Here is a 19,700-nt window from a genome sequence, read left to right on the forward strand (position 1 = left end):
ATATTTAATTTTTAGTTAGGGTTTAAATTTCATTGCAAAATCTCAAAAATCCTAGGAACCCGAATCTGAACTGTGTTTAGTAAAATTTTCTTTTCTTAATTTCTTTTGGATTTGTATGAAATTTGGGATTAAACTCATTCCCTGAGGAGACGATTTGACCATTGGGCTAATTATTACACGACTGAACTCCTATTCTTGGGATAGCTTCCGAGCTGCTCATTTTTACAGTGAGTCATATATCACAAATCATGCACTAGATATGCTACGAGTTTCTGGAGCATGCAATTCACAAATCATTGCATCAGCTATGTAGGTTGCATTAGGCATGCAGGTGGCATTCAGTTCAATCGGTATGCACTCCTAATCAACTACCAACGTGCATTTCACAATGCTGCATCAGTCATGCAATTGACGTTCCAGATTAATCATGCAAAAATAGCATATTCAATAACAATTAATAAGTCAAACTACTATGTACATGAACATGCTATCAATAAATAAATTGTGTAACTACTTAGGGAATTAACATATTTGTTTTGAAAAAATTATTGTAACGTAAAACAAATTTAGTTTAAAAATCAGTTGAATCATTATATAAGCAAGTCACCAAACATCCCCTTTCCACACTTCGAATCCCTAAAAAATGTTTTTGAGTATATGCAAATATGCTTTTAATAATATTCAGTTTTTATCCATGCTTCCATTGAGTATAGCACTTAGAAAGTTCTATGAAATGGATATATTGCTTGAAGAAATTCTCATCAAGTGTTGGTTGATATTTTCTCATTAACTGTATATTAGTTATTATTTTTTGTTAATGATGTTTTTATTTAAATTAGTTGTTTTAATTATTATTTTCTACTTAATATAATTCACATTATTACTTTCTAATTAGCAACAATGCATATCATATAGTAAATTAACATATGATTGTGAATTTTTTTAATAATATTTCAGTTAGTTTTAATTATTATTTTTATAGTTAATATAATTCATATTGTTATTTTTTAATTAAAAATAATATATTATGATCCATATGTTTTAAAGTTGTGTTAATATTGGTACTATTATTTATATTAAATCCCAAAATGATTAAATGGTAGTATTGTCAAAGAATTTCAACATATATATAGCGGAAAAAAAAAAAAATCTAAGCTACACATTAACATGCCCAAACAACAAGCTAAAATTTTGACAAGCTGAATAATAATTAGACATTTTATACTTAGAATGTAAATTAAAAGCATGAAGATGGAATGCAAAATTTGAAAAAATGGACAACAATAATATATACAGATAAATTAAATACAAACTCTAAACTGAGAATGTCAATTCAAACAATAATTCATTTTAAATTAAAATCCAATCAATAAGTCATTTTTTTCTAATACCAAATTTAAAACACTAGATTATAGCATACTTGTCAATTAAATTACACATAATACATATAACAAATGAAAGGAAGTAAAATACTAATAAAAAAATCCTAACCTCAAATTTGGGCGTTTCCAAACGATGCCTTCAATCAGTAAATTGAAGGTGCTACGTACTAATTTATAAGCCACACTAATGATTTTATTAATCAATCTAACAAACTTTTCAATCAAAAATATATATTTGAATTAAAAAACAAATAAGCTTAGGGATTCAAAAACAAATAAGCTCACCCATCTGCCCTTTTTATATTTTCCTCCTCAACGTTCACGAGCAATGTTTGGCGAGCAACGGTCACCTGCCAATCGTCCGACTTGTGCCCTTTGCGTTCTGCTCTGCAACAGTCTCCTCCTCTTTGGTCTCTCTGCTCTTTTTGTTCCTTGTTCGCGCAAAAAATTGAAAGAGAATGACATTTCAAGGGCCGAAACAATTCTTATAGGACCAAACTATGAGATTTGCCACGCTTCAATAGATGATTTATTTCCCCTGCAAATCTCGCAACTTGATCCTACGAAATTTGCTTCCTATCTTGCCGTGCGTCAGCTCACAGTTCATTTTCCCTGCAAATCTCATAGCTTGATCTTGCAATATTTGTTTAAATCTCGTTGGAGCAAGCGAAGTATTGTTTAATATTTTATTATAAAATAATATTAAAATAATAATATGACGAAGAAATAAATTTGGATGGACGGCTTTACACTGAAATATATAATTAAAAAGTAAAAAATAAATAATTATTGGGTCAAAGCTGGATTGATAAAGCTTCACGGTCCAAGCAGCTCGGTGCCGTACGTCGAGTGACAGTGAGCAGTGAGCACCACAATCGAGCTCGCCTGATTTCAGACACAATCAGCAAAAGCCGATTCATATCAGCACCAGGTAACTCATCCGCTGAGCCTTTAGGGGTTTTCTTGTTTCAATTTGTCAAGTCAGTATTAGGGTTTATGTTGTTCCGATTACCTTCTGTTCTTTCTTTTGGAGACTGAATGAAAATTTCTGTTGATCAAAGTGAGATATTAGGGGCGAATTGCGTATACCCTTGAGGGCATTTGTTTGGTATTTTTCATGAAATACTGAATGTTTCTGTAGTTTGAACACCTAGGACATCTGATACTTTAACCAACTGCATTAGAATCGCGTCCAAAAATGTAACTTAGAAAAGCTACAAATCTATTTCTGCACAGCTGCACTATAATACTGCTGGTCATAGTGTTATTGCACTGCAATGAAATACTGCTGGTACAATTTTTATTGTCAAGACTACAACAACAAAACTAAGCCTTAAGTCCCACTAGGTGGGGTCGGGTACGTGAATTCTTTTCCGCCAATCTATGCAATCATGGATCATTTGTTTTGACAGATTCAGGGCTATTAAATCCTTACTCACTATCTCCTCTTAAGTTATTTTAGGTCTAATCCTACCCCTTCTACTACCCCTGACAGTAACTAATTCACTCTTCCTCATTGGCGCACTATGTAGCCTACGTTGCAAGTGTCCATACCATCTAAAGTCATCCTTCCCTTATCTTATCTTCTATAAGAGTTACACCTAACTTACTGCATATATTTTCATTCCTTAGTTTATCTTTCAATGTTATACCACTCATCCATCTAAACATTCTCATCTTGCCAACTTTTACTTTTTGGATATTCTGTTTGTTCGTCGCTCAACATTCTGATCCGTATAGCATAGTTGGTCTTATAGCTGTCCTATAAAACTTGCCTTTATATTTTAAGGATATTCTACGATCACAGAGTACACTTGAAGTACTTCTCTATTTTACCCAACCTGCTTTAACTCTATGCATTATATCATCGTCAATTTCTCCTTTGACTTGCATGATAGATCCAAGGTGTCGAAATCTACAAGTGCTATTTATTTCTTCACCATCAAGTTTAACTTTGTCTCCAATATTCATCCTATCATTACTAAAATTACATTTCATATATTCTGTCTTATTTCTACTTATCCTAAAGCCTTTAGATTCCAAAGTTTCTCTCCATAATTCTAGCTCAGCCTCTACTCCGTCCCTAGTTTCATCAATTAATACAATATCATCTGCAAACAACATACACCATGGAACATTCTTTTGAATACTCTTAGTCAATTGGTCCATCACTAAAACAAAAAGATAAGGACTCAAAGCAGATCTTTGATGTACACCTATGGTGATTGGAAATTTTCTAGTTTCTCGATCTATAGTCCTTACAATAGTCATGACTCCATTGTACATATCCTTAATGACATTAGTATACCTACTACATACACCATTTTTTACTAAAACTCACCATAAAACTTCCCTAGGTATCCTATTATATGCTTTTTTAAGGTCAGTAAATATCATATGCAAGTCCCTCTTCTTTCCCCTAAACTTTCCATTAACCTTCTTAAAAGATATATAGCTTTTGTGGTAGATCTCCCAGGCATAAAACCAAATTGATTTTTTGAGACCTCCGTTTCTAACCTTAATTTTGTTCAACTACCCTTTCCCATAGTTTCATTTTATGACTCATAAGTTTAATTTCACGATAGTTATTACAATTTTGAATGTCTCCTTTATTTTTGTATAGAGGTATTAAAATGTTTTTCCTCCATTCATGTGACATTTTCTTAGTTTTTATAATTGTATTAAATAATTTAGTTAACCATATAATTCCATTATCACCTAGGCATTTCCAAGCTTCAATTGGGATGTTATCTAGTCCTATAGTTTTCCCATTTTTCATCTTTTTTAGTGCAAACTTAACTTCGTTAGCTCTAATTTTGCGAATAAATCTCATATTTTTAGTCATTTCCTGATTTGACAATTCTAAGTTTAAGTCTTCTATTTGATTTTCATTAAACAACTTACTAAAGTAATTTCGCCATCTTTCTTTAATGTCTTCGTCCTTAACCATGACAATATCATCCTCACTTTTTATACATTTTACATTTCCTAAGTCCTTACTCTTCCTTTTTTAGCTTTAGCAAGTTTAAATATATCTCTTTCCCCTTCTTTTGTATCTAATCTATCATAAAAATTATTAAATGATTTGTATTTAACTTCACTAACGGTCTTTTTTGCATCTTTTCTCGCCTCCTTATATTTTTCAAAGTTATCACTGTTTCTACATTTTTGCTATGTTTTATACCAAATTCTTTGTCTTTACGGCTTTTTGTACATCTTTATCCCACCACCAACTTTCTTTGCTATTCGAGAATCTTCCCCTTGATTCACCTAAAATCTCTTTTGCGATCTTTTTAATAGAGCTAGCTAATCTACTCCAAAGAGTATTTGTATCTATCCCATCCTTTATAGTCCAATCCCCATCTTTGATCATTTTATCTTTAAATTTTATTATATTTTCTTCTTTTAGGTTCCACCACCTAGTTCTCTTACACTAGTTTATTTTATCATTTTTCTTCCATTTTTTAATACTTGTATCTAACACTAAGACTATATGTTGTGTGGTTAGGCTTTCATTTGGAATAACTTTATAGTCCTTGCATGATAAACGATTTACCCTCCTAGTTAAAAAAAAAAATCTATTTGGCTTCTATTTTGTCTACTTTTAAAAGTTATTAAGTGTTCTTCTCTCTTTTTAAAGTAAGTATTCATTATACTAAAATCATATAACATGGCGAAGTCTAAGATCATCTCCCTAGGGCTCATTTTTCTCTCCATATCCATATCCATATCCATATCCTCTATGTATCCTCTCCTAATTTTTATTATCCCTTCTAACGTGTCCATTCAGATCACCTGCTATAAATATTTTCTGAGTCCTTGGTATGCCTTGTATGATACTATCCATATCTTTCCAAAATTGCCTCTTAAATTTTTCTGCTAAGCCGACTTGAGGAGTATAAGCACTAATGATATTTATTATCTTTTGCCCTAATACCATCTTGATTTTTATAATTCTATCCCCTACTCTATTTACATCAACAATGCTATCTTTTAAGTTTTTGTCTATAATAATTCCTACTTCATTCTTATGTTTTTCTCTTCCAATGTACCATACTTTAAATCCTGATTTATCAATTTTTCTAGCTTTCTTCCCCACCCACTTAGTTTCTTGAAGGCAAATTATATTAATTCTTCTTCTGATCATTTTGTCCACAATTTCTATGCTTTTATCCGTAAGTGTCCCTATATTCCAAGTTGCTAATCTAATCCTAGTTTCCTGAACTAGTGTCTTTACCTGACCATGTCTAGAATGATGCAGGAACCTTTGCATATTTGATACTGTACCCTGGCGCCGACACTGTGCGTCGCTTCGGGGCGACGACCTAGCCCACTCTCGCCCACTTTTCGCCAGACCCGGGTGGTACAAGTGCAACGCGTCGCTCACAAGGGACGCCCCAACAAATATTTGGTAAGGATTCATATCATAGTGATCTGACAAATTTTACGCTGGCTGTCAGCTACCTAACACAACCCTTTTCCTTTAAAAAGATGTTTAAAGGAAAATCATATAGCTGAATAAATGGCTGTTCATTCCTAAACAAAAAAAGGAGTAGGAAGCTTGAAAAAACAAAATACCAAAATCCAATGCTTGATTTTCTGTCATAGAATAGCTATTAGGTAATAATCATTGGATTATACGAGTCTTGATTGCAAATTTGTGTAGTTTTGTATTTTTCTAACACCACCACCACCACCAATGCCAGTATTATTCTAAGGCATTTTGTCCAATCCTAGAGAATATCAAAGGGAAATAAAAAACAAATACCAACTCCATCTAACTACCTATAAGGAGATGGAGGCTTTGTGGGTTTATGAGACTAATAATTTTGGACCAATCCAAACAACGACTTGTTGGCTATGAAAGAAGGGGTCACACTATATCAACAATCTTTATTATCCTAAGAATCTTTATTTATGTAAGAATTCAGACATCTATTTTATCTTTGATATTAGATACATGAAAAAATATGACAAAATTAAATAAATAACTACACAAAGATGGATCGTAAGTCTCATAAATATAATATCTCTCATTTAATGTTCTAATCATTGGGAGCATTTGTTATGAAAAGAACGGAGTCAATCCCTTCATTAGAGATGGAGATTCCTTAATAAAATGAAATTGTTTTTTCAATAGAATAAGAACAAGAAACTATAAGCATTAGATTTACCTTAGTGAGAGGGATAAGATCGTCACAGGCTATATCATAGCAGTTCTCTACCGAAGTTTAGCTTTCCCTACATCAATAATGGATTCCACTAGCTTAACAACACTCTCAATCTTCCCCTTTGCATTTACAACCACATAATCAAATTGCTTAAGATGCTTCATCTCCTCGCGAGCTGTCTTCACCCTTGCAAGAAGTGTGCTAGTGGTCTCCGTCTTCTGATCAATCAGCCTATCCATGAGCTTTGCTTCACTCTCAGCAACAAGGAAAATGAAAGTTGTAGAATTCCCAAAAAGGGATTTTAGTTTTGCTGCCTTTTGTAGGTCAACCCTCATAACTATATCATACCCCTTTGACACATGCTTGTGAATTCGTGGCATTGGAACCCCCTTGTAATCTCCATAGATGAGAGCATACTCCAAAAGCTCATCCCTGTCAACCATTGAAAGAAACTCCTATTTGAATTAGTTTTTCCTATCAACCTCACCCGGCCTCTTTGCCCTGCTTGTAGTTGTGACAACAAAATAAATGCCCTCTTTCCCTTGATCTTTGATGATAGTCTTTGCCCACCCACTAGGCCCACTTATGACTATGTCACTATGATTATAGGGTTTGGCGGCGGTGTCAATCCTTCTGAACTGAAGGATTTTCCTAGTGTAGCTTCAAGAGCCCTAACACTTCAACCTTTCCATCAATCAAAACAAGTGGCATGGGAATAGAAAGAGGGATTTTGGCATTTCCTATTTGGCAATTTCTTGTGATTAACAAATGGATCATGGGGTTGGCTCTTTGAAGTTTTGATTGGAACTAATTTGGGCTAATGGAACTAGATTCCCGATAAGGGATGAGGAAAGGGTTCGATGATTTTCTTCTAGGAAGAGGTGGGGATAGAGGTTTGAGTAAGTGAGGGAGGTGTAAAGTCTTCAAGTGAGCATCGATGATGATTGAAAATATGAATGCGTTAAGTTTACAACAACCACTTCTAATATGCCATTAAAGCTTTAAATTCGTCCTCACTTTTGCAAGTTCAGGAATACTTTTACAAGTCAACAAATACAAAGCAAACATCTAGATGGGAAATATAGAGAATCAAATCTCTTTAATAACAAATCAATCAAATTTAAAAATAAAAAATTGAAACTTTTTCGATTCAAGAAATGTTTAACCTTAAAAAAGAAAATCCTTGCAACAAGAAGCTCAAATTCTAACTAAAAGTAGCACTAGAACCATGATTTAATTGTAGAAGTAGAGTCGAGACAACTGACAAGTGATTGCAAGGAAAACCCTAGGAAATTAGTTTGTTAGGGGATTGACTGCAATAGATTACGCACGCAATCCAAACATTTTTGGGTTGTTGTTAATTGGGTTTGAAATTGTTGAATAGTTGGGTAAAATGGAAGACCCAATATCAAAGATAGGTCTCTCCTTCTATTTATAATATATGTCAAGTACAATACCAATGACCATGATACCCTTACTAATGCTTATTAACATAACTCTAACACATACCAATAATGCCAAATGACCAAATAACCATTAACACTCCCCTTTAAGCTAGAGCATGCATATCATATGTTTGTGGTTTGTTACAAATGAATTTCTCACAACCATCTCCCAAGGCTTTAGTGAACAAAGTAGCAAGCTGAACATCAGACTTCACATGAATGGTTGTGGTTGTAATGAGCTTCTATACAAGTTTCTCCCAATCAAATGGCAATCAACTTCAATTTGCTTTGTCTAATCATGGAAGATCAGGTTGGAGGCAATATAAGTAGCAGCTCGATTATCACACATCAACACCATAGGTTGAGAACGTGGAAAAACCAAGTTCTTCCAATATGTTCTTCAATCAAACAAGTTCACATTTAGCGTGAGTCGTAGCCCTATACTCTAACTCAGCACTTGACCTGACCACTTTATTTCTTACTCTTCCAAGAAACCAAATTATCACCAACAAAGATGCAGTGCCCGGTGGTGGATCTTCGGTTGGAAGGCAACTTAGCCCAATTTTCATTTGTATATCCTTGAATATGAGTGTGACCCTGATCCTTGATATAAGAGACCTCTCCTTGTACACCTTTAAGTTATCTAAAAATGCCAATTACTACATCCCCATGACCTGTTCTCGAAGAATCAAGAAATTAACGCACAACACTTGGTATAAAAGATATAATTAGGACTGGTGATTGTGAGATAATTCATCTTTCCAACAAGTCTCTAGTATTGTCCTAGATTATGCAACAAATCACCCATATTTGACACCAATGTTTCAAAAGGCGAGGCATAAGCCTTAAGGCATTGGGGCGTAAGTCTTTTAAGAATTTATTTTTAAGATTAAAAAAATATAAATAAAATTTATATATTTTAAAAATAAAGAAAAATTTTAAAAAACGCAAATATAATGTAAAAAAGAAAAAATATATATGCTTTGCAAACTACTTGTCAGCCATCCAAAAATTGTTAACTTGAATACATGACAAGAGATAGCTATACTATTACAAAGTTCAAACTATTTTCATGATCTAAGATACAACTCTCTATTATTTTGGAAAGATTGAGGTTCAAGAGTTCTAGAAATCAACTCACATATGAGATTCCTTTTATACAAACATGTAGTTAAAATTTTTTAACCAATTTGTACTTGAGAATCACACACCCAAAATGTGCAAGCCTCAACTAAAAAGGCGCAAAAGGCACGTCTTTTGCAAAAATGCATTAGCCTCAGCATATAATGCGTTAGCCTTTTTGGAATTTGGTATTTTAGAGTGAGCCTTAAGGCGTTTTAGGCATGTTGTGCCTTGAGGTGAGCCTTAAGGCGAGCCTCAATTGAGCCTTTTAAAACATTGTTTGACACTAACTTACTTTTGGGATCAAGGGTTCTAATAACAGGTTTGGATCCCAACAACCCAACATCTAAAAGATCAAGAACATAGTTTCTCTTGACAAGATGGTTCCCATATGAGATCTCAATACTTCTATGCTCAGGAAGTACTTTAATGGTCCAAAGTCCTTGGTTTGAAACTTAATCTATAGGAAAAGCTTTAGGTCTTAGATGCCTTGATGGAACAAAATCTTCTTGGATGGAGTATGATGATAAAATATAGAGTGATCTAGTGTATACCGTCAGAGCCCAAACTCAACTACTACAGCAGTAAATTGACCAAACCATGCTCTTGAAGATTGTTTTAATCCATATAATGATTTCTTCAGCCGACACACTGAGCCTAACTCCCCTTGAGCAACAAACCCAAGTGGTTGCTCCATATAGTCTTGAAGATCACCACGTAGAAAAGCATTCTTTACATCTAATTGATGCAGAGGTCAATGACAAGTAGTGGCTAAGGAGATGAACAAACTTACTGAGGCAAGTTTAGGATCAAAGAGAATGTGTTTGAATAAATTAAACAATACATATGAGTATATCCCTTAGCAGGAGGAAGAGGTACCAAATCCCAAGTATCATTATCCCATAGTGCAAGCATCTCTTCAACCATTGCAGTCCTCCACCTAGAATGGGATAGGGCTTCAAAAATAGATTTTGGAAAAGCTACAGAAGATAGAGTACTAACAAAACAATAATATGAGGGTGACGAGAAATCATAACAAACAAAAATAAATATTATATGTTGGGTACAAATGCATCTACCTTTTTGAACAACTATAGGAGGATCAACATCATGGGAAATAAGATTGTCTAATGTGGGAACTAGAGGTGCAGAAGTAGAAGCTGAAGGAGGCTCTCCTCCCTTGAGTAGCGAGGTGTCTTCCTGCAAATTGGGATGATCCAAGTGACGAGAAGGACTCAAACTAGATGAAGATGTAAGAGGATTGAGCACAAATGTTAGGTTAGGATCTGGAAGGCAATGTAGGAAGGGACTTTTATTAATGAAAGAGCAAGCAGTGAGCATGACATCACTCCAAAAAATTGTGTGGACATTCATTTGATACAATAGGGTATGAGAGACTTCAAGATATGTGTGTTTTTCCATTCTACAACTCCATTTTGTTAGGAGTGTGGGCACAAGATGATTGATGGATGATACGAGAATTATTCATATGGGTACTAAAGTACTCCTTGGCATTATCACCATTGAGTATCTTGACTAGCATATGAAATTGAGTCTTTATTTGAGAATAGAAGGCAAAAAAGATATTAAACAGTTAAGAATGTTTTTTTATTAAATACAACCTAGTCATCCTGGAATAGTCTTTGACAAATGTGAAGTATCGAAACCCAATTTCGACGTGACACAACTAGGACCCCAAACATTAGAATGGACGAGCATAAAAGGACTATTTGCTTGTTTGTTAACTCGGGAAGTAAAGGGAATACGATGATGTTTTCCCAACTAACGAGACTCACACTCATGACTAGACACATAACTTAAGGTAGGAACTAGTTGTTTCAATTTGTCCAAAGACGGATGACCAAGGCAACAATGGATTTGCAGTGGTGTAGCTGTGGCTGCATAGGCAATGGGAGAAGAGAGTGACTCAAAGTAGTATAGTTCACGAGCCTCACATCTTGTGCCAATTGTCTCCCTCGTCTTCAAATTCTGAATAACCACAGAATCAGAATGGAAGGTTACGGAACAATTTAGTGCCTTTGCAAGCTTACTAATTGACATGAGCTTGAAAGGGGACTTAGGAATGTTCAAGACAGATGAAAGAGAGATGGAGGAAGTAGGGTTTACTATTCTTATTCCCTTAACCATAGTTGTGGATCCATCAAAAAGGGTAACTTGAGGTAGATTTTTAGGATACTAGAGGGCAGAAAAGAAGTTGGTTACACTTGTCAAATGGTCAGTAGTAGGAGAGTCAACAATCCAAGGACAAGTGGGAGAGATACCAAATGACATACAAACTGTAGGATTACCTATCTGAGCAAAAGATGCAGTGTGATGAGTTGGAATGAGGTTTGTAGATTTAAAAAAAAATATTGGCAAGTTGGTGTCTAAAAACACCACTCTTCTAGCTAAATGGTTATGGTGCTTCCCTCTAGAAGAATCATCCTTTTGGCATAAAGTAATAAGAAGTAAGTTTGGGATGGATGAGGATGTTTGGGACACTTCCCAATGCTAATTTAAGATGCTCTTTGGGGAGTCTGTGGAGATCCGTTTCTCAAATCTATCCTTCTTTCATCGCTCACACTAAACTTGAGGTCAAGAGGGGTTCTCATATTCATTTTTGGAAAGATCCTTGGTTGGGAAATGCACCATTTTTACTCATTTCCTGTGTCTCTTTTCGCCTAAGTTTTTTACAAAATAAAACCATTTCCTTTTTTTGTTGGTTAATTGAGCAATCCTTTGGTTTCCTAGAATCTTCATTTTAGGAGGCCTTTGAACGATAGGGAGATGGGGGAATTGTCGTCATTGTTATCATTATTTAGTGGGAGTAACCTTTCTTCGGTGAGGGACATTCCATTCTTGGTCTTTGGACCAATTAGATGTGTTTTCTTGCAAATCTTTTTCTTTTTTTTGAATTTTTGATTCGTCCCAACTCTTCTTTCTTGCTATATTTGGAAGGCTAAGGTTCCCCCTAAAATAAATGCTTTACTTGGTTTGTTATGCTTAATAAGATAAATACTGATAACTTGTTGCAAATTAGGAGACCTATTAAGGCTTTCTATTGATGCATGTGTGTTCTGCTACAAGAACTCTTGAGACAACTTATCACCTTCTTTTGCAATGAGAATTTGCTTGGAGTATTTGGAATATGCTTTTTGGCGTCATGGGAGAAAGTTGGGTTTGTCCTCCCTTAGTGGAAGACTTTTTAGAAATATCCTTCGCAGGCCCTGTAAGAAAGGACAGGGCAACTTTATGGAAGTGTGGTTTTTTCTTAGTATTATGGGGTTTATGGATGGAATGTAATTCTTGGATATTTTTTGGTAAAAAATAAACCAAATGCTGGTTTGGGAAAAAATATAGCATTTGGCCTCTTTGTGGTGTGTCGGGTATGGATTTTTTAAAGAGGTAAGCTTTCAGGAGTTTCAAAGAGATTGGAGGAACATGTTGACAAAGTTTTTTTTCTTGGGCATTTTTATGTTTTTTTTTTTTTTTAGTCTTGGAGTTTCTCATTTTGTCTTGGGAGATTTCTCATTCTCCCCCATGTAAATTCTCTTTCTATTAATGATGTCTTCTTTTTTTATCAAAAGAAAAAAAAAAATGAGACACTTGTTGGGATGCTTGATACTGTAGGAACCTTGAATATTCTTCCTCCGAGATAGTTATAGTATGTTGTTCACCTAAACAAGTGCCTAATGAGGGAAACACACTTTTGGGATTTGAGGGCTCCATCCCAACACGCACACAACCTCAAAACAACAGCGAATCAGAAATACACGGAGAACAAAATGCTCTTCGGATTCCAATAGTGAACTTCTGGACCAACCGAAACAACCACAAGTGAACTTCCGGACCCCCTGAAACAAACACAAACAAATCGACCACTGATTCAACTTTGAATGTGTCGCCAACAACTGGACGTAGCACTGCCACAGCCCTACAAAATCAATGTATAAATGCTGCCACTGCTCCAAGAGACTCACCAATGAACTTTACTGACACTGAACAGCAACACTGGATTGCCATGACTGTATGGTCAAAAAAGGTTGGATTTTTTAACAAAAAGCATGCCCAATAACTTGATATTATGGTCTAGGGAAGGAGCCAGAAAATTCTGGTGGAAAAGAACAGAAAATGGTGGTTGTAAACTCTCAAGCACCAGCGCGTGGGGTCGGGACTGCCTGCAGATGGCTGGCGCTTTGGGCCATGTGGGGAGGTTTCCGACAATGGGATTTTGCAGGGGGTTATAGTTCAGACGGTTCTATCTTTGGCTATGTGGTTGGTTTTGTGAAATATTGAAGGGTTATAGTGGTTCTGAGAAGGGCAGCAACAGTAGGGTTTTTTCTGGCAACAACTGAGTTTGGTTTGGTGGTAGGGTTTAGGTTGGATTGTGCTCTGGTGCCATGTTGAATAATTGGGTAAAATGGAAGACCTATTATCAATGATAGGTCTCTCCCTCTATTTATAATATATGTCAAGTACAATACCAGTGACCAACTAACTCACACTTACTAACGTAAACACATACTAATAATGCTAAATGACCAAATAAAACAAGAATGTATTATAAACGGTAAGACTTAAATGTGTTGAAGTTTGGATTGATTTGTTTATAAATAGGTGAGTGAGACATAAATTAAATCTGTGCGATTAATTAATGGATCATTAACCCGTAACTAATTGTAAACATTTAAGATTTTTTTATTTTTTAATATTTCAATAAATATGAGTTAATTATTTTTTATTAAAAAAACACACTTATTTGTTACTTTTTCTCTATAATATTTCAAAGAATTTTGAGTTAAATTTTTTTGAAAATAAAAACTTTATGTGAGATAAAATTTAAAAATAATACGAATGTATTTTTCTGTTGAATATTTGAAAGAATGTGAATTTTTTTAAAAAAAAAAAAAAAAACCACAGCACCTCAATATTTCAACTTTCAAGGACAAAATGCTGTCACAAATTAAAAATAATTTCTAAAAATAGCTCAAAAATATACCACAAATAAAAAAATCGATAAGAAAAAAGAAGTATACATAAAAATATGTAACTTTTTTAATTTTTATATATATATATATATATTGATAATAAAAGAAGGTATGTTAGATTGAGAAAGAGAAGTTACAACCTAAGGGGACAAGAGGTCTACCTGAAAAAATAAAAACAGAAAAAAAAACAAAAAAAAGGAAAGTTGACTTTGAAAAAAAAAAAATTCAAAATGAAAAAAAAAAAAAACCAGAAAGTACTTCTTACCAAGAAAACCACTTTTCAATCCCTTTCCGTCATAATTCACTGAGCACCTTAAATTTGCAAGCACCCTCTGACCATTCTTCTCTTTGTACTTTCCCCCATCAAAGCGCACTTCAATTCCATCAGCATCACACATTTTTAAATCCAATTTATCCATTATATCTTGGGCTTCTAAGTCTTTCCTAGAAATCACCTCCACTGGTGTAGGTAAAATTCCATCATTGCACTGCAGTTTATTATCCAACCCATCGTACTCAAAAATAGAAACCCCCTCCAATCCTTCCATCGGGGTAGGGTATACATATAATAGATTCCCCAGGACTTCACAGGAATCAGAAACATGTTCTTATTGTTGCTGAATCTCATCCAGCAGCAAACCACCACCACAGTCAAACTCGCTGATGTCATCACTACCGTTATCTGAAAAATCTCCTGATTTCTTGGCCTCCTTTCCTTTGCTTAATCCATCACTTGCTATATCCTTCATCTTAGCAAGTGTACCTTCCACAATGCTCAACTCTCCTTTAGAATCTCTACTTATAATCTTTGGCTTTTTAGAAATGAGGCCTATCTGTGAAAACCCCAACTTAAGAGACTTCTTTTGAATCCAGAGAAAGGCCCAAAGCATTCTTGTCAAACACTGGGTCTGTTATATTAAATGCTCAACTTTGTTAAGAAAGAAACCACATCTTTCTCACAAACTTGGGTCCAAATCTAGTATGAGTACCAGACGACCAGGCCCAGACTTCGTACTCTCATCGTTCCCCATCATGGCCCTAGCCACTTCTGCAAGATTAGCAGCAACCACCAGAACCTTAGTTCCCTGCACTTTATGGACATTCACCTCTGATTGAGTGGCATTGTAATCTGGCAATGGCACTCCTGATTCCTTCAATCGCAGATCAGCCCCGCAACTAAGACACAGTTTTTCTGATTGTGGAGTACTTGAGCAGCCTTCGCCTATCTTTCCTTCCATCACCACCTTTACTCCACGACCTAGGTATTGAAGAGCTTGCAATGCCTGATCCTTCAAAATTGTGATGAATTTCAAATTTGCAAATGTGCAGAACTCATTCGCAAAACTTCACCATCCGATTCCTTTTACCCCTCCAAGGATGAACACTGAAAAATTCTTACCTCCTCCCTCATCCCTAATTCCAAAAATTTCCCCACCCTTGTCCACCTAATTGCCATCCAGCAATGGAAGTTTCTCTTGTGAATGCTTCGAGAACCCTTTTCCAACTAAATGAAAGTATATAGACCATTGGTAAGCCAAGCAATTGCCTCCTTCGTGAATTTGACCCACCTATTTCGAAAATCATTATTCTTGAGTGCACACAATGAATGGGGTGCCCCCCTCCTTTTCCAATCTCAAATTGAAGGATTCACCTTCCATCCACATCAAATGCTTTAACATCACCTCCTGCTAACACAGCTATGTTCCTATTCACATGAGGACGAGAGAAAAATTGTTACGCAAGAGAAAAAGAGACCCATACCTCAAAGGCTTAAATAGGATTAAAGACTTCCACGAAGCGATGTCCAAGGACTTAAATTTTGATTTGACTCAAATTGTGAAGCTCCAAAAGCAGAAATTTCAACGGAAATTTCAATTTTGATGTCAATTTTGATTTTGATTTGAAAAAATAATAAAAATCGTAAAGCATGGAATTCTTTCATGAAACTTTAGAAATGGTTAATATATCATAATGTAAGTTTTAGGACTAATATATTACAAGTTAAATACATTTATGTTTGTGTATGAGGTGGAAAAGATGTAATATAATATGTGCATTAAACATATTTGTAAGATAATGTGCATTAAACATATTCAGTTAATAAAAATAAAATTCTTAAATCATTTAAATTTTTTATTATACATCTAATGATAATTTGGACATACATGGTTAAATAAAATGTTGTTGTGAATTTATTTTTCATATAATTCCGAAAACTATAGTAATAATCTTTTGTTTTGATAAAAAATAAAAAAAATAAAAAATTAAGGAGTCATTTGGTATCACTGTTAAAAATTAGAGAAATGAAAACCAAAAATCAGAAATAGAAATTACAATTTAGAAACCAGTAACTTGTTTGGTTAACATTTATAAAATTGATACAAATTTAAAACTTAATTTAAAAAATGCTCATTTTCATCTAAATCAAATAATATAATAAAATGTGATTAAAATAATAAAATTAAAAATAATACAATTAAAATTTTAATATAATAAAAAAAAATTATTATAATTATTTTACTTAATTGTTCTACTTTCAAATTTTACTTTACAATAAAAAATTTATTGGTCATGACAATTATAAAATTGTGAAAATATTTTGTAATTGGTTTTATTATTATTTTTTAAAATTTATGTGTATTTTTATTTTAATTATATTTAAATTCATATGATCATTTGATTTTGATTTTAATTTAAAAGTGTATAAAATAAATAATTTAATCCAAAAAAACTATTTTTGGATATTAAAATTTCTAGCAATAGGTTGTTAAAACAACTGAAAATAATAAAATATGGTTTTCTGTTTTTTGACAAACAACTGAAAATTGGCAATGGAAACAAAAAATTGACAACACAAACAAACGCGTTTTTATAATCTAATTCTTCACTACAGAAAAATAAAAACAGAAAATAGAAAACAACAACGATACCAAATAGGCGCTAAATTAAGAGAGAAATTTCACTTCACTCCTAATCTCTTATTTTAATTCCGAGGAAATTTTGTTTTATAGTTAAAATTTCGATAAGTTTCACTAAAATTTTGAGATTTTGATAGATTTTGGATGATTTGTTGAAATTTCAATGAAAATTATGTAAGATAGAAATCAACTACCATTTCGATTTCGAGGGTAATGGAAACTTGAAATTTCGAAGGAACTTTTGACAATTTCATGGAAATTTAAGACCATGGCGACATCTAGTGATGAAGGCTGCATTGCTGCACTATCCGGCAGTGGCTAGGGCTCGAAGGTTGAAAGTCCTACAATGTGATGACCCAAAAATATATATACGATTAAAGCATAATAATAAAAATAAAATAATAGTCATTAAGTTAATATCAATACAGAAGTGTTTTTTTGTAGGATCCTTGATTTCATGTTTGATGCTTAAGAAAGACCTTATCTTAGCGAGTGCTCAGAGACCATTGCGGTTTAGTCGCTCCCTAGAGGTCAGCCTGGTCAAAATGAGATTTCATAGGATAAACACTGTTTGTACACGTAAGTAAGTACATATACATAAAATAATGTTTTGATAGACATAATTTGTAGAAATATATGATAAAATACTAATAATAATATAGGTATCCTATGATCGGCCCACAAGACTGTGTGGGGTCCACATGAGTCCCAAAGCTGTGTAGGACTCATAAAATCGTACGAGGACTATTGGAATTACGTAAGACCCACTTGCGTCTCGAAGTTATGTGGGGCCCACATGAGTTCCGAAATCACGTGGGGTCTACAGGAGTCCTGAAACTATGTACGGCTCATAAAACCGTGTGAGGACTATTGAAGTTACGTAGGACCCACTTGGGTCTCGAAGTTGTGTGGGACCCACAAGACCATGTGGGGCCCACATGAGTTTTCAAAATTCGAATTTAATTATGTTTTTAAAAAAAAAAGCTAAAACATGGCTTAAAAATAATAATAATGATAATGATAATAATAATAATAATAGTAATGATTTAAAAAAATTAAATTAATTAAATAATAAAATAATAAAATAAATAATTAATTAATTAATTAATTAAGGATTAATTAAATGGGAGTGGTGGCAAGCACTCCCACATGGCCTTCATCCCTATCCTATACTCAACTGTCATGGTCCGACTATTTTCACACCGTTGTGAAGGGGCCGTGCGGCGCTAGCTAAAGCACTCTTGCTTAACTAGCCAGCCTATCGTTTACCAACATTCATCCATGAAGCACTTTCATTAACATTCATTCAGATAGCAGCAGAAATAGTAATCAATTCATGAAAGCTATGTCAAGCAAGCAGTAAACATTGTAGCAAACGTAATTCATTAACAAATCCTCCATTGACATGTTGTACTTAGAGAGGGAGGCAAGTAGGCTAAGCACGTTGACAATTGCTAGTGAGTTTTACAATGACTGATGAATAGTCACCCTCCCCTAAAGAGCTTTCTGGGCTATTCTCACTCTGGCACTAGGAAACATCAAAGTGACCGAGGAGTCATACTGCCTTATTTGGCTTACAATGAAATAAATATTGAAAAATAACCCTACACTAGTATTTACATGATGGAAACCCATCCCAAACACACGAGGCAAGCGGTCACATGCAAGCATAATGCCCTGAACAAGCTTGCCTCGTGACATTCTCCCCCACTTATGCGGTCGACGTCCTCGTAGACTTTGACACTAGGTACGTTTCGACTTTGTCTACGAACGGTTGCATATCTTTCGTAGAAACCCAGCTAGTTTCTTCGTCACCAAGGCCTTTCCACTTCACTAAGAATTCCTGCCGCTTTTTCCTTAAGGATGTGAACTCTCTATCTGTAAGGATATCTTCAACTTCACGTCTGTCAGGTTGAACTGTACTCACTTCTGCTCTGGTTGACTGATTTCTGCTTAGATCGTCGGTGTCGGCGTTGCACGGCTTGAGGCAGCTGACGTAAAACACAGGATGCGCTTTCATCCAAGTCGGAGGGTCGATTTTGTAGGAGACCTTCCCGACTTTGGCCAAGATGGGGACTGGTTCTTCATATTTGCGAAGTAGTCTCCTATCCCGTCCTTGTAGTGACCTGACCTGTTCAGGATTGAGCTTAACAAGCACCAAGTCACCTACGTTGAAGTGCTGCGGTATTCTCCCTTGATTTGCCCACTTCTTCATCCGCTTAGTAGCTTTCTCTAGGTAGGCTCGGGCAATCTCAGCATTCTGTCTCCATTATTTGTTAAAGATGTACGCCCTGAGACTCTTTCCTCTGTACGACTCATCCACTGTGTGAGGTAACAGCAGCTGCTGGCCTGTAACAAGCTCAAAAGGACTCTTGTTGGTTGTGGAGCACTTTTGGGCATTGAAACAGAATTGAGCCACATCAAGTAGTTGCACCCAATTCTTCTGGTTGGCATTGACAAAGTGGCGCAAGTACTCTTCAAGTAGCCCATTGAATCTCTCCGTCTGTCCATCTGTCTGTGGGTGATAACTCGAAGAGATTTCTAGTTGTGAACCGAGAATTCTGAAAAGTTCTGTCCAGAAGTTGCCAGTGAATCTTGAGTCTCGGTCACTAACAATGTCGTGGGAAGCACCCCAATATTTCACAATGTTCTTAAAAAACAACTGTGCTGTCTC

General features: G+C 34.8%; 1 protein-coding gene and 1 pseudogene across 5 annotated transcripts in view; one reads left to right on the plus strand and one right to left on the minus strand.

The window, feature by feature from the left end:
* Positions 1–2,170: 2,170 nt before the first annotated feature.
* LOC131149710 (guanylate kinase 2, chloroplastic/mitochondrial-like) overlaps positions 2,171–19,700 on the plus strand; it is a 37,704-nt gene continuing 20,174 nt past the window's right edge. For 2 of the 5 annotated variants that reach the window (XR_009135285.1, XM_058100404.1), the window contains exons 1-2: positions 2,174–2,313; positions 5,644–5,793. The gene's annotated coding sequence lies outside the window, so the exon portion shown is untranslated. Of the gene's footprint in view, positions 2,314–5,643; positions 5,794–19,700 lie in introns of all 5 variants that reach the window. The other 3 variants (XR_009135283.1, XR_009135284.1, XR_009135286.1) reach the window with 3 other exon arrangements.
* On the minus strand, positions 6,586–14,656 carry LOC131148406 (guanylate kinase 2, chloroplastic/mitochondrial-like; annotated as a pseudogene).

This window comes from Malania oleifera, chromosome 2 (genome assembly GCF_029873635.1).
Source record: "Malania oleifera isolate guangnan ecotype guangnan chromosome 2, ASM2987363v1, whole genome shotgun sequence".
In the NCBI taxonomy this organism is placed as follows: domain Eukaryota; kingdom Viridiplantae; phylum Streptophyta; class Magnoliopsida; order Santalales; family Ximeniaceae; genus Malania; species Malania oleifera.